We start from the raw sequence: 14,617 nt of genomic DNA, 5'->3' as shown, positions 1-14,617 counted from the left end.
CACCCCCACTTACACTCTGTCTTTCTCAAAATAAATAAATAAAAATTGTAAAAAAGCATTGCTAAGCCAAAAGTATCAAAGGAGGCCAACCAGGGTAATAGGAATTTGAACCTATGTCTTATGAAACCGCTGAAGATATGGTTTTGTCAAGGGGAGAGGGATCAATATGTTTTCAGATATCTGAAGGAGAGTTATGTGGCAGATATTAAACTTGGTATTTGTGACTTTAGAGAACAAAGCCAGGATCAATATATAGAAACTACATGTAAACAAAGCTTAGCTCAATGAGAACTTTCTAGCCATTAGAGTTGTAGGCTACTTTGGGAGGGTGTGGTAGAGAGACTAATGGTATCCACATCTTCAACCCTGAAACCCCTGAATATGTTGCTGTACATGCCAAAAGGCCATCTACTTTGTAGATGTGATTAATTTAAGAATCTTAATTTAAGGAGATTACCTGATAAGCCTATTGTAATAACAGTGGTTTTTAAAAGACAGAAGAGAAAAAGAGAGAGAGAGAGAGAGAGAGAGAGAGAGAGGAAGAAAGAAAGAAAGAAAGAAAGAAAGAAAGAAAGAAAGAAAGAAAGAAAAGATAGAAGAGAGAGGGGTGCCTGGGTGGCTCAGTTGGTTAAGCGTCCAACTCTTGAATTCGGCTCAGGTCATGATCTCATGGTTCACAGGATCAAGCCCTGGGTTGGGCTCTGCGCGGACAGTGCAGAGCCTGCTTGGGATTCTCTCTCCCTCTCTCTCATTGCCCCTCCCCCGTTTGCTCTCTCTCTCATGCATGCACTCTCTCTCAAAATAAATAAACATTAAAAAAAGAGAAATTCTATAAAAATAAAAAATATAAAATGGAAGAGGGAAGAGAATCAGAGAAGGAGTAGTGATGATGGAAGCAGAAGGCCAGGGTGAAAAGGAGATATGAAAATGTTATGTTGCTGGCATTGAAGATGAAGGAAGGGGCCATAAGCCAAGGAATGCAGGGAACTTCCAGAACCCAGAAAGACAAGGAAACACATGCTACTAGTCTCTGGAAGGAATTCAGTCCTGTCAACGCCTTGATTTGGGCCTAGTGAAACTCATTTTGGACATTTGATCTCCAGGATTGTAAGATTATATTTGTGTGTTATTAAACCACTAAATTTGTAGTAATTTGTTTCAGTGATAACGGGAAAGTATGTAGGGGGTTAATAAATTTCCATTATCACAAGTATAGTAGTAAAGTAGGATGATTTTATTCTGGGGAGTTGAGATTTTTATAAAGGATTGGACTAGAATGATCTACATAGTCTTTTCCACCTGGACTGAGCCCTCTTTTTTCATTTTTTGATTATTTTTCCTTGGAGGTCTTAACCTCATAACTTCAGCTATAACCTCTTTATTAACAATAGACAAATTCATAGCCCTAATTTCTCTTGAGTTCTAATTACACATATCTCATTAGTTGACATATTCATTTGGACATCCTGGAATCCCTTTACATCGAATATGCCTCCAGGGAGGAACAATGCTGGGATTGAGAGTTTAGAATACAGAGAGGTAAATATGGTCTTTCCTCGAAGGAGGGAAAATAAGACCAACTTCTCTTCTATAAGTGAACAAATCCAAAATTGAGAAAAATCAGCCATGAAGAATTCTGATGACAAAATGTCAAGAGCTTTTGTGCAGCAAACTAGAGGTTTTTTAACCTAAAGGAGATAAAGATGTTTTGCCTTAAGTTGTACTTCTTTAAGTTTTTTCTTAAATGTTATGCTCTTAACAAGAAAAATTAGACTAAATAATATCTGGACCTGATCTGCATGTCGTCAACCATCTCTCTCAAGACTAGGCTGAGCCCAGTAAAATGGCAAAATGATAAACATGAGTTCAAATGGCAAAGAGCCATAGACTAATGGTTTAGAGTGCAGGCTCTGGAGTCAGACTGTATGGATTGGGTCACAGCTGTAATAGTTGAGCTATACTCAATATTGGACAAGTAACTTTGGACAAGCTAGTTAACTTCACCTTGGTTTCTTCTTCTATAAAATGCAGATAGGTTGCCTACTCCATAGAGGTGTTATACAAATTAAAAAATACAAGCAAAGCGCTCAGAATACTTGGAACATAGCAAATGGTCAATAAATATCTTTTTTTTTTTAAAGAAGATAACCCAAAGGGACACTCTTGACCATCAACCCAAAGGGAGATTCTAGTTTCCAAGTGGGATTTTTTTGCATACAAGATTTAATCCAAGGATACACTGACTTTTCCCATTGCAGCCTGACTCTGTCTAGTCCCTAATTTATGCCCTGGTAAGACATCTTTTTTGGTTTCCTAATTCCTCGATCATTTTGGTCCTGACTTGATGTCAACATTCTCCCTGACATCCCAATGACTAATTTGAAACACACCACAACTCCTTTCTAGTTCCTACCCTACCTGCTCCACATGGGCAACTAGACCCACCTGTTCTTCAGGGCTTTCAGGAATGCGCCATTCCGGCAGCCCTCTACTGCCTTCACCTTTCACCCTTCCTAATAAGTGCAACATTCCAGCTCTGACTTCAGTTCCAAAAGAACCTTTGGAGGTTTGGGCAAGGTATTATTAAAAAAGAGTTGAAATTGACTGAGGGAGGGGTTTTGTGTATGAGTGCTTATGCTTCTTTAAATCTTATTGAATATGATGTCCAGAATATCTCATTAGTAATTGAAGAGGTCATACTTGAAGACTATTATTCTTTTTTTTTAAATGAGCAGCAGGCAAAAGATTATTGGAGTATAAGATCAGAAAGTAAGAATAGTATGAAAGCTCTCTTTACAGAGAGGAGGCATTTGAAAGTGAATGCCCCATTCTTTTTTTTATTAAGTTTTTATTTTTTTATTATTATTTTTTTAATTTTTTTAAAGTTTATTTATTTTTGAGACAGAGAGAGACAGAGCATGAACGGGGGAGGGTCAGACAGGGAGACACAGAATCTGAAACAGGCTCCAGGCTCTGAGCTGTCAGCACAGAGCCTGACGCGGGGCTCAAACTCATGAACCGCTAAATTATGACCTGAGCCAAAGTCAGATGCTTAACCGACTGAGCCACCCAGACACCCCCTTTACATTAAATTTTTAATTTTAATTACAGTGCAGCTAACATACAGTGTTATATTAATTTCAGGTGTACAATACAGTGATTCAACAATTCTGTACATTACTCAGTGCTCATCATGATAAATGTACTCTTGGCCGCTTTATTTCCCCCAACCCCCACCACCGCCCCTCTGGTAATCATCAGTTTGTTCTTTATAGTTAAGACTCTGCTTCTTGGTTTGTCTCTCTCCCTCTTTTTTCTTTCCTTTGCTCGTTTGTTTGTTTCTTAAATTCCACATATGAGTGAAATCATATGGCATCTCTCTCTCACTTATTTTGCTTAGCATTATATTCTCTAGTTCCATGCATGTTGTTGCAAATGGCAAGATTTCATTCTTTTCTATGGCTGAATAATATTCCATTGTATATATGTACCACATCTCTATCCATTCATCTGTTGATGGACACTTGGACTGCTTCCATAATTTGGCTATTGTGAATAATGCTGCAATAAACATAGGGGTGCATATATCCCTTTGGATTAGTGTTTTTGTATTTTGGGAGTGAATACCCAGTAGTGCAGTTACTGGATCATAGGGTAGTTCTATTTTTACGTTTTTGAGGAACCTCCATACTGGCTGCACCAGTTTGCATTCCCACCAACATTGCAAGAGGATTTCTTTTTTGCCACATCCTTGCCAACACTTGTTGTTTCTTATATTTTTTATTTTAGCCATTCTGACAGGTGTAAGGTGATATCTCATTATGGTTTTGATTTGCATTTCCTTGATGATGAGTGATGCTGAGCATCTTTTCATTTGTCTTTTGGCCATCTGTATGTCTTCTTTGGAAAAATATCTTTTCATGTTAAGACTGTTATTCTTTTGTTGTTGTGTTGCAAATGGCAAGATTTCATTCATTTTTTTTAATTTACATTCAAATTAGTTAGCATATAGTGCAACAATGATTTCAGGAGTAGATTCCTTAGTGCCCCTTACCCATTTAGCCCATCCACCCTCCCACAACCCCTCCAGTAACCCTCAGTTTGTTCTCCATATTTACGAGTCTCTTCTGTTTTGTCCCCCTCCCTGTTTTTATATTATTTTTGTTTCCCTTCCCTTATGTTCATCTGTTTTGTCTCTTAAAGTCCTCATATGAGTGAAGTCATATGATTTTTGTCTTCCTCTGACTAATTTCACTTAGCATAATACCCTCCAGTTCCATCCACGTAGTTGCAAATGGCAAGACTATTATTCTTAATAAATAGATATGGTAGAAAAACTTACAGACTATATTCTCTTATCCAAATCAAAGAATAGACTAAACAATAAGTCCATGCAACCATAAACCAGGGACCACCATCCTCTTGGTGGCATCTGAATTATAAATATAATTTAGGCTCACAGAAAATCATACATTTTCATAAGGTTGGCCTTACCAAAATTACATCCATAACATGACCACAAATAGCCATTTTAAAGTGGTGTCCAGTGACCAATATAATGATGTAGAGAAAAGGAAAGATGTCAGTGTTGACTATAAAGTTAAAAAATAGAAATAAATTGGGGCGCCTGGGTGGCTCAGTCAGTTGGGCATAGGACTTCAGCTCACTTCATGATCTTGCAGTCCATGAGTTCGAGCCCCACGTCAGGCTCTGCACTCACAGCTTAGAGCCTGGAGCCTGCTTTGGATCCTGTCTCCCTCTCTGCCCCTCCCCTGCTCACACTCTGTCTCTCTCTCAAAAATAAAATTTAAAGAACATTAAAAAAATTTTTTTTAAATAGAAATAAATGGCCATAGAAGGGATGACCTTTTGTACAAGTAGTTTGCAAAACACAAGTTTGTTGAAGGATTAACATTTGTATAGCACTAGACAATATACGTTTCATACAGTCTACCTCATTCATTTCTTGTAACAGTATTATAACATCAATGCTATTATTATTCCTATTTTAAAGATGAAGAAATTAAGGGTGGGAAAATTTAGGTAACTTGCCCCAGGTTAGGTTCACACATTCAAAAAGAGGCAGAACCAGGGATTCAATTTCACTTGCCCCAGTTCCAAGTCCTGGACTTTCCCCATTATATCCACTACCTCACTAATACGGATTCCATTTAAATGTATATAAGAACTTATTTTAAATAGGCTCTTAGAATCTCCATCCTTAGGAAATCTTCAACAAGAGAATACGTTTTAAACAATTTTAGCTAGTCTCTAAGCAAGCTTTTAGGCATAATCATCTTGGGGTTATTTTCCACTTTTTAATTTCCAGTTACTATCAGCCCCTTCTCGCTTAAGTTTATGACTTCTTATATCTATCCCACATGTAACGTGTTTACCGAGGTAGCCTGAGCATCTGCTTTGGAAAGTTACCATTTAATCATAAGCAGTATGGTGTAGGTGACCAGGTAGGTAATTGTCTCATTACGTCACAACCTTCTGACCTGGGCTCCATTCATAACCTCGCTAGAGGCTGGGTCTGTAAATGTTTCCGGTCCCTTCTGCTTCTCCCTCACCGCCACCCCTGCGGGGACCCACTCTCTGTGCTCGACCGGCAACTTGCTCCCTTCGGAAGCTCTGCCGGCGGGGAAAGGCCCGCTTAGACCTCTGTCTTAACAAAAGTGTTTTGTTTTGCTTTTGGTGAGAGCCCTTCAAAATGCTTTCCTCAGAAATCGGGTCCTGGAATACACAGGATGATCTGAAGGTCTCTTCAGGCTGGCGGCCATCCCTCAGCTCAGGGGCACAACCGGTAGGGCGCGCCCTGCAGGACCTGGGTTGCTCTGGGCGGAGCGCTGGCCTCAGAGTTGCGTGGATTGTGCCTGCGCGGAGGATCCCGGCTCAGCTGGCTCGGCTCAGGAGGAGCAGGCGGTCACCAGGGAAGAATGTGAGGTTGCGAATATGTGGATCCAGGCCACAGGGGTGAGCAGGGCTCAGTGGGAGGGTGGACGCCTACCCTGGGTTTGTAGTCAGGGTCCTGGGGTTAACACTGGGCAGAAAACAAAAATGACCTGCTCTGAGCTACCAAGAAATTCCTTTATTCCACAAGAGCTTCAGAAGACTCTCTAGACTCAGTTTCTCATTATAAAAGTCCTTCATGGTATAACCCAGGGCAGGGGTCTTGATACCAGTTGTCCCCAAACCCATTGCTGAAGCACAGCGCTCATCTTTAGAGCTGGTTCCTTTTGGTAACATCCTCTTTTTTGTTTTTTAAATTCAGCCCCCAGTCCAGTTCTCTTTCCCACACTGAGGTCTTTTTTTATACACCCCTAAAACGCTGTGGTGTAGAGTATACTCAGCCTATGAAATATAATCAACGTTAAAAGTGTCTTATTGAATTAAATCTACTTTTTAAGTTGTCCACAGTGTAGTTAGCCTTTTAACAATAAAATAATATATAATAATTTTTAAAAATTTAATGTTTATTTATTTTTGAGAGAGAGAGAGAGAGAGCAGGGAAGAGGAGAGAGAGAGGGAGACACAGAATCTGAAGCAGGCTCCGGGCTCCAGGCTGTCAGCACAGAGCCCGACATGGGGCTCGAACTCACAGACAGGGAAATCATGACCTGAGCCGAAGTCAGACACTTAACTTGCTGAGCCACCCAGGCACCCCTATATAATAATTTTTTAAGACAAATATAGGATGTGACTATTACAATCTTAAGTTTATAAATGAGAAAAATAAACATACCCAAAAGGCATAGGAATATCCGATACATGCAAAAAAATGAAGTTGGGTTTTAACTTACAGCATATAAAAAAATGAACTCAAAATGGATCAAAGCCCTAAATATAAGAGCAAAAGTATAAAACTCTTAGAAGAAGACATACAGAGAATCCTTTATGACTTTGGATTTGGAGATGTTGTCTCCGGTATGACACCCAAAGCACAAAACAACAAAGGAAAAAGATACATTGTACTTTATAAAAACTAAAACCTTACGCACATCAAAGGACACTATCAAGAGAGTGAAAAGACAGAAAATATTTGCAAATCATGTATGTGATAAGGGATTAATATCCAAAATATATAGAGAACTCCTACAACTCAGTAATGAAAAAACCCAACCCAATTAAAAAAGTGGGCAAAGGATTTGAATAGACATTTCTCCAAAGCAGATATGCAATGTCCAATAGCACATGAAAAAATGTTCAACATCGCTAGTCATTAGACAAATGCAAACCCAAACCACTATGAGATCCTACTTCATGGTGCACCTGGATGGCTCAGTCGGTTGGGTGTCTGACTCTTGATTTCAGCTCAGGTCATGATCTCATGGTTTGTGGGATTGAGCCTTGCTTGGCATTCTCTCTCTCCTCTCTCACTGCCCCTCCCCTGCTCATGCTCTCTCTCCTCTCTCAAAATAAATAAATAAACTTAAAACAGAGAGAGAGATACATCACACTCATTAGGATGGCTATGATTAAAAAATAAAACAGGTAATAATAAGTGTTGGTAATGATATGGAGAATTGGAATCCTCCTGCATGGATGATGCTAATATAAAATGGTGTGTACTAGAAAACAATATGGTGGGAAAGAAAGAGAAAGAAAGAAAGAAAGAAAGAAAGAAAGAAAGAAAGAAAGAAAGAAAGAAAGAAAGAAAGAAAGAAAGAAAGAAAGAAAGAAAGAAAGAGAAAGAAAGAAAGAAAGAAGAAAGGAAGAAAGAAGAAAGGAAGGAAGAAAAGAAAGAAAGAGAGAAAGAAAAAGAAAAAGGGAATTGTCATATGATACAGCAAATCCCCCTCTGGATATATACCTAAAAAAATTGAAAGCAGGAACTCAAACAGATACTTGTACACCAATTTTCATAGCAGAGTTAGTCACAACAGCCAAAAGATGGAAACAACCCAAATGTCCATCAACAGATGAATAAACTAAATGTTGTACATCCATGCCATGTAGTATTACTTAGTCTCAAAAAAGAAATGAAATTCTGATACGAGGTACAACATGAATGAACCTTGAAAGCACCCTGCTAAGTACAATAAGCCAGACACAAAAGGACAAATATTATATGATCCCACTTACGTGAGGTACCTAGAATAAGCAAATACATAGAGACAGAACGTAGATAGTTTACCAGGAGCTGGGGGGAGGAAGGAATGAGGAGTTACGTTTAATGGGTACAGAGTTTTTGTTTGGGATGATGAAGAATTTCTGGAAATGGATAGTGGTGATAATTGCACAACATTACTTAATACCACTGAACTGCGTACTTAAAAATGGTTAAAATGGTAATTTTTGTATTACGTATATTTTATCACAGTAAAAAAAAAAAAATTTAAGTTTATTTATTTTGAGAGAGAGAGAGAGAATGAGAGCAAGTAGGGGAGGGGCAGTGAGGGGAAGTGAGAGAATCCTAGGCAGGCTCCGTACTACTTGTATAGAGCCCAATGCAGGGCTCAATCTCACAAACCATGAGATCATGACCTGAGCCAAAGTCGACACTTAACCAACTGAGCCACCCAGGTGCCCCGCAAAATATTTTTAAGCATAGGAAACATGAGTCCTTAACTTTATTTTGAAAGCCTTTGTGATCTCCATGTTTTTGCTACAGAGTGAACCCATAAGCCACCACACACACCATGGGAACATCAGATCCAAATGTGAATTTAGTTAAAAAATTGTGTGTATGTATGTGTATGTGTATGTGCAGACAATAAGTGTTTTGTCTACATTAAATATGATTCTTCTTCTGACTTGTCAGAAGTGTCACAGCCTCTTTGCTTCCTTTCTTCAATATATTGTGCCTCAGTTATTACAGGGAGAGATGGAACAGAAATTGCTAGTGATGCTGCAGATAACTTAGTTCACCTTCCAACCTGGAGATTGGTTGAAGCAAGAAGAAATGTGAGTGACAGAGGCTTTGGTGGCCATGCTTCTCAGCCACTTAATTCCTCCCAGGGTCAGAGGCACCTAGGGCCACCTTGTTTATGGATTCTCTAACTATCACTTCCCCCTTGAGGTTTAGCTTTCAATGTTTGCAGACTCAGCAAACTGGATTATTTGTTCCTGGTGCGTAATGGCATATGCTGAGGTTTACTGTAGAATGTTGACCCTGAACAATAATTCCACACAAAACTTTCATCATGCTCATCATGCTTAGAGAAAGGAAATTTGGTTAGTAAGCACTAAACAAAGTGGTACAGACTTATATTAAAACTAGTGCCTTTTGGGTCGCCTGGGTGGCTCAGTTGGTTAGGTGACCGACTTCGGCTCAGGTCATGATCTCGCAGTTTGTGAGTTCGAGCCCTGCGTCGGGCTCTGTGCTGACAGCTCACAGCCTCGAGCCTGCTTAGGATTCTGTGTCTCCCCCTCTCTCTGCCCCCTCCCCTGTACACACTCTGTGTCTCTCTGTCTCTCAATAATAAATAAACATTAAAAAAAAATTTAAAAAACTCTAGTGCCTTTTATGTGATTAAAATATATCATTACTGTCATTGTTTCTGGAATTTTTAAAAATATTTTAAATTTTTATTTAGAGAGAGAAAGAGGAAGGGGCAAGGCAAGAGGGAGAGAGAGCGAATCCCAGGCACTCTCCAGGCTATCAGTGCAGAGCCAGAATGTGGGGCTCAAACTCACAAACTGTGAGATCATGACCTAAGCTGAAATCAAGAATCAGATGCTCAACCATCTGAGCCACCCAGGTGCCCCAGTCATGGTAATTCTTACTATAAAGATTACTTTAAACCAAAATAAACCACAGTGGAGAGGTGAAGAAAGAGGTGTATACACACACATAAATATGCAGGTAAAATAACCAAGGAATCTTAATTACAAGAATAGTTTCCTGGGCCTTAGCCTACTGAGACTTTAGTGGAAAGTAGCTGACGCCTGTAGCTCAATCCACAGTTTCACTAAACTAATGAGAAACTACCAGCTATCTTTTGGGGATCCTGGGTTGCTCCAGGAGTTTAGAGTAAGATTAGAATAGATATTAGAATAGGTATGAGGGACCTAACTCAAAGGAGTGGAAATGGAGGTACCTTATGCTCAAAAGGTCAGAAGCACTATAGATTCTCCAAGGAATTCTGATCAGTTTTAGGAAATGTTTGCTACCCAGGGAGTCCAATTAGCATAAGCATAATCAGTAATAGGACCAAACTGGGTTGTTTGGGGTCACTAGAATGATTCTGTGCTAGGGATTTTTCTGGAATTTAGGAACAACCCCAATGATACATTAGAGAGGCAATTCACCAGATCAAATGCCCTAAACCTCCTAAATCATCAGGAACTAGAGACTGAATTACTGATTTTGCCAACAGAATTAGTTTGTGCTTATGACTTAAGATTTTTGGTGCTAGTTCCAGCTTCAAATATAGACTTTTTTTCTATCTTAAATGTATTATGCTTAATTAATGGTAAATATTTACGCTTGAGGAAATTAAGGCTCAAATAGGTTACATAATTTATATGAAGCTTCACAGACCTGAGTGACTCCAGTGTCACTACTCTTAATCACCATACTCTGCTGTTCATGCTACTATAATCATTTTATCAAGTATGGGATGTTTTACTTAAATCTTACATGGTTCTAAGATCAGGAAAAAAATTATGTGCTTTTCCTAAATAAGTTTGTTAGATTCAGGGCCTACATTCATGCACATCCACATACAGATAATTTTGTATGTTTTCAGAAAAATGTATATGACAGCTGCAAAAATATTGCAAAAATATTGGGTTTTTATATATATATATAAAACACAAAAGAAGACTGAGAGTACAGACGTGTGGCTCAGATAGATTAAAAAGTAAAAAGTAGAGGTGGTGTGGCCATTTCTGGGCATCGTGAGAAACGGATAAATAATGTTTATAGACCTGTGTTTTCAGGAATAACTTCAGTAATTCTTAGCCATAGAGATCATTTGTACACACTCTGGCCTCTCAGTTCCCCTGAGCTCATGTCAGTGACTATTATGTCCATATCCTGTGGTCATTTGGAAATGCTTCTTTTCTAAAATAAAAGGTTTGGATACTCCAATCTATGACCATAGTCTCCAGTCTTTTCACCTTTCTCTCCCTTCCTCATCTTCAGCGGGTGTTATTTTCCTTCCTTCTTCATGGTCCACACAACTCCAGCCTCTCTGTTGACAATAGACCTAACTTCCTCAAAGTCAACTGCTTCAATACACATAATTTCACTTCCTCCACCCAGTGTTTTTCCTCCTATTTAGTGGCTCTCTATGTTCTAGAACTCATCCTACCCTTTTTTGCTCCCGTAATTATTCTATTTATCATCCTCCTTACCAAATATGCAGCTACTTCTCCTCAGCTAGATCTTTCCATAATCATTTTAACCTAATTAAGCTTCTCCTATCATAAATACCAAAACCAGGGGCGCCTGGGTGGCGCAGTCGGTTAAGCGTCCGACTTCAGCCAGGTCACGATCTCGCGGTCCGTGAGTTCGAGCCCCGCGTCGGGCTCTGGGCTGATGGCTCAGAGCCTGGAGCCTGTTTCCGATTCTGTGTCTCCCTCTCTCTCTGCCCCTCCCCCGTTCATGCTCTGTCTCTCTCTGTCCCAAAAATAAATAAACTTTGAAAAAAAAATTTTTTTTAATAAATACCAAAACCAAACCCCAAAACAGTCTCTGACTTTTCATCTCTCTCAACGATTGCCCTTCTTACCCTCTTCTCACCTAACCTTGAAAGAAGTTGCATATACTCACTACACTTCTTTCCTTCCTACTCATTCTTTGATCCACTGCACTGTGTCTTTGATTGCCAACCTTTCTAAAACTGCTCTTACAAAGGACATCAATAATATCCTACTCTTAAAAAACCAATAAATGCTTTTTAAAAGAAATATACCAGAAAAAACACAATTTTAAAGCATATAATTCAGTGATTTCTTAGTATATTCACAAGGCTGTGTTGACCATTACCCCTTTCTAATTCCAGAATATTTTTATTATTCTAAAAGAAAAACCCCATAGCCATTAATAATCACTTTCTATTTCCTCTTTCCTGCTGCCTCTGACAACCACTCATCTACCTTCTGCCTCTATAGATTTGCCCATTCTGGACATTTACTATGACTAGAATCATACAACATGTGACTTTTATGACTGGCTTCTTTCATTTAGCCTAATGTTTTCAAAGTTCATCCATGTTGGAGCATATATCAGTACTTCATTCCTTTTTATTGGTGAGTAATATTCTGTAATATACCACAGAATAGATGTATCATTTTGTTTATAGATTCATCAGTTAAGGGACATTTGTGTTGTTTCCACTTTGGGCTATTATTATTATTTTTAATTTTTTTAACATTTATTTGTGTTTTGAGAGACAGAGCATGAGTGGGGGAGGGGCAGAGAGAGAGGGGGACACAGAATCCAAAGCAGGCTCCAGGCTCTGAACTGACAGCACAGAGCCCAACACGGGCCTCGAACTCATAAACCATGAGATCATGACCTGAGCCGAAGTCGGACGCTTAACTGACTGAGCCACCCAGGAGCCCCTACTTTTGGCTATTATGAATAATGGTTCTGTGAATATTTGTGTACAAGTTTTTGTGTAATTCTCTTGAGTCAATTCAATTTTCTTGAGTAAATACACAAGTGGAATTGCTGGGTCATATGATAACTATTTAGCCTTTTGAGGAACTGCCAAACTTTTCTAAAGCAAGTGCACCATTTTACATTCCCATCAGCGATATAGGAGGGCTTCAATTTTACCAACTCTTATTATTATCTAATTTTTTTAATTCTAGCTTTCCTAATGGGTATGAAGTGGCATCTCATTGGAGTTTTGACTCGCATTTCCCTTATGACTAAAAGTGTTGAGCATCTTTTTATATGCTTATTTGGCCATGTGTGTATCTTTGGAGAAATGTCTATTCAAATCCTTTGCTCATTTTCAAATTGGATTATCTTTTTATTACTGAGTTGTGAGAGTTCTTAATATATTCTAGATAATAATAGACCACTATCAGATGCATGATTTGCAAATATTTTCTCTCATTCTGTGGGCTGTTTTTTCACTATTTTGATAGTGTCCTTTGACATACAAAAGCTTTTAATTTTGATGAAGTCCAATTTATTTATTTTTCCTTTGGTTGCTTATGATTTAGGCGCCATATTTTAGAAACCATTGCCTAAGCCAAGGTCATGAAGATTTATACCTATTCTTTGTTATAAGACTTTTATAGTTGGGGTGCCTGGATGGCTCAGTAGGTTAAGTGTCCAATTTCAGCTCAGGTCATGATCTCATGATTTGTGAGTTCAAGACCAGCATTGGGCTCTGCACTGACAGTGTAGAGCCTGCTTAGGATTCTTTTTCTTTCCCTCTCTCTCTACCTCTCCCCTACTTACTCTCTCTCTCTCTCTCTCTCAAAATAGATAAACTTTTAAAAAATTAAGACTTTTATAGTTATAAGTCCAACATTGAGGTCTTTAATCCATTTGGGGTAAATTTTTATGTATAGCATGATGTAGGGGTCCAAATTCATTATTTTGCATGTGGATATTGAGCTGTTGCAACATCATTTGTTGAAAAAGACTGTTGTTTCACCATTGAATTTTCCTGTCATCCTTGTTGAAATCAATTGACCACAGATGTATGGGTCCAGTGGGCACTTTTCATAGTTGACCTCTCAGCAGCATTTGACTCTTACTGATTGATCGCTCCCTCCTTTTTTTTTTTTTAATGTTTTTTTTATTTATTTTTGCGACAGAGAGAGACAGAGCATGAGCAGGTGAGGGGCAGAGAGAGAGGGAGACACAGAATCGGAAGCAGGCTCCAGGCTCTGAGCTGTCAACACAGAGCCTGATGCGGGGCTCGAACCCACAGACTGTGAGATCATGACCTGAGCTGAAGTCGGACACTTAACCAACTGAGCCACCCAGGCGCCCCACTCCCTCCTTTTGAAAATGCCCTTTTTCTGTGACTATTCAATTACCAGGCATCTTGGGAATTTGCCTGCTTTAGAGATAATACAAAGCATATCCAAAGATAAGTAACTTGGTGGCAGTATGTGTTAGTTGAATAAGCACATTGCTAGAGTAATCATGAGACACATATGTGTCATTTTCTGTGAATTGTTTGGTATACACTTTGTTCATCTGTCTTGGGAGTTGTGGATTTTATTATTCTCTTGTAGGAACTCTTTAGTATTAGAAAAATTAATTATTTGTCTATGCTGTGAGTGACAAATATTTTTCCTCAGCTTATCCTTAGTCTTTTGACTTTCCATCTGAACATTTTTACCATGCAGGTTTTTTTTTCTGGTTAATGTGTTAGTTTTTTTTATGCCTTTTTGGCTTGTGTCATGTTAAGAAAGGTTTTCCCATCCAGACATTAGCAGCAAAAAAAACCAAAAAAACAAAAAACAAAAAACCAACCAAACAAACAAAAAAACCAGTCCCATGGTTTTTGTCTCATAGTTTCAAAGGTTTGTTGTTTTACATTTAAATCCTTGATCCATATGAGACTTGTCTTCAGGGTAGGTGTGAAATATGGATCTTAATTTTTTTTTCTGGATGGCTGGTTTTTTTGTTTCATTTTGATTACATGTAATTGAATAATCTTAATTTAAATAACCACTTTTGTCATATCCAAAT

This window comes from Leopardus geoffroyi, chromosome B3 (assembly GCF_018350155.1).
Source record: "Leopardus geoffroyi isolate Oge1 chromosome B3, O.geoffroyi_Oge1_pat1.0, whole genome shotgun sequence".
In the NCBI taxonomy this organism is placed as follows: domain Eukaryota; kingdom Metazoa; phylum Chordata; class Mammalia; order Carnivora; family Felidae; genus Leopardus; species Leopardus geoffroyi.
The sequence above is the reverse complement of the archived record's forward strand: the minus strand, read 5'-3'. Positions refer to the sequence as shown.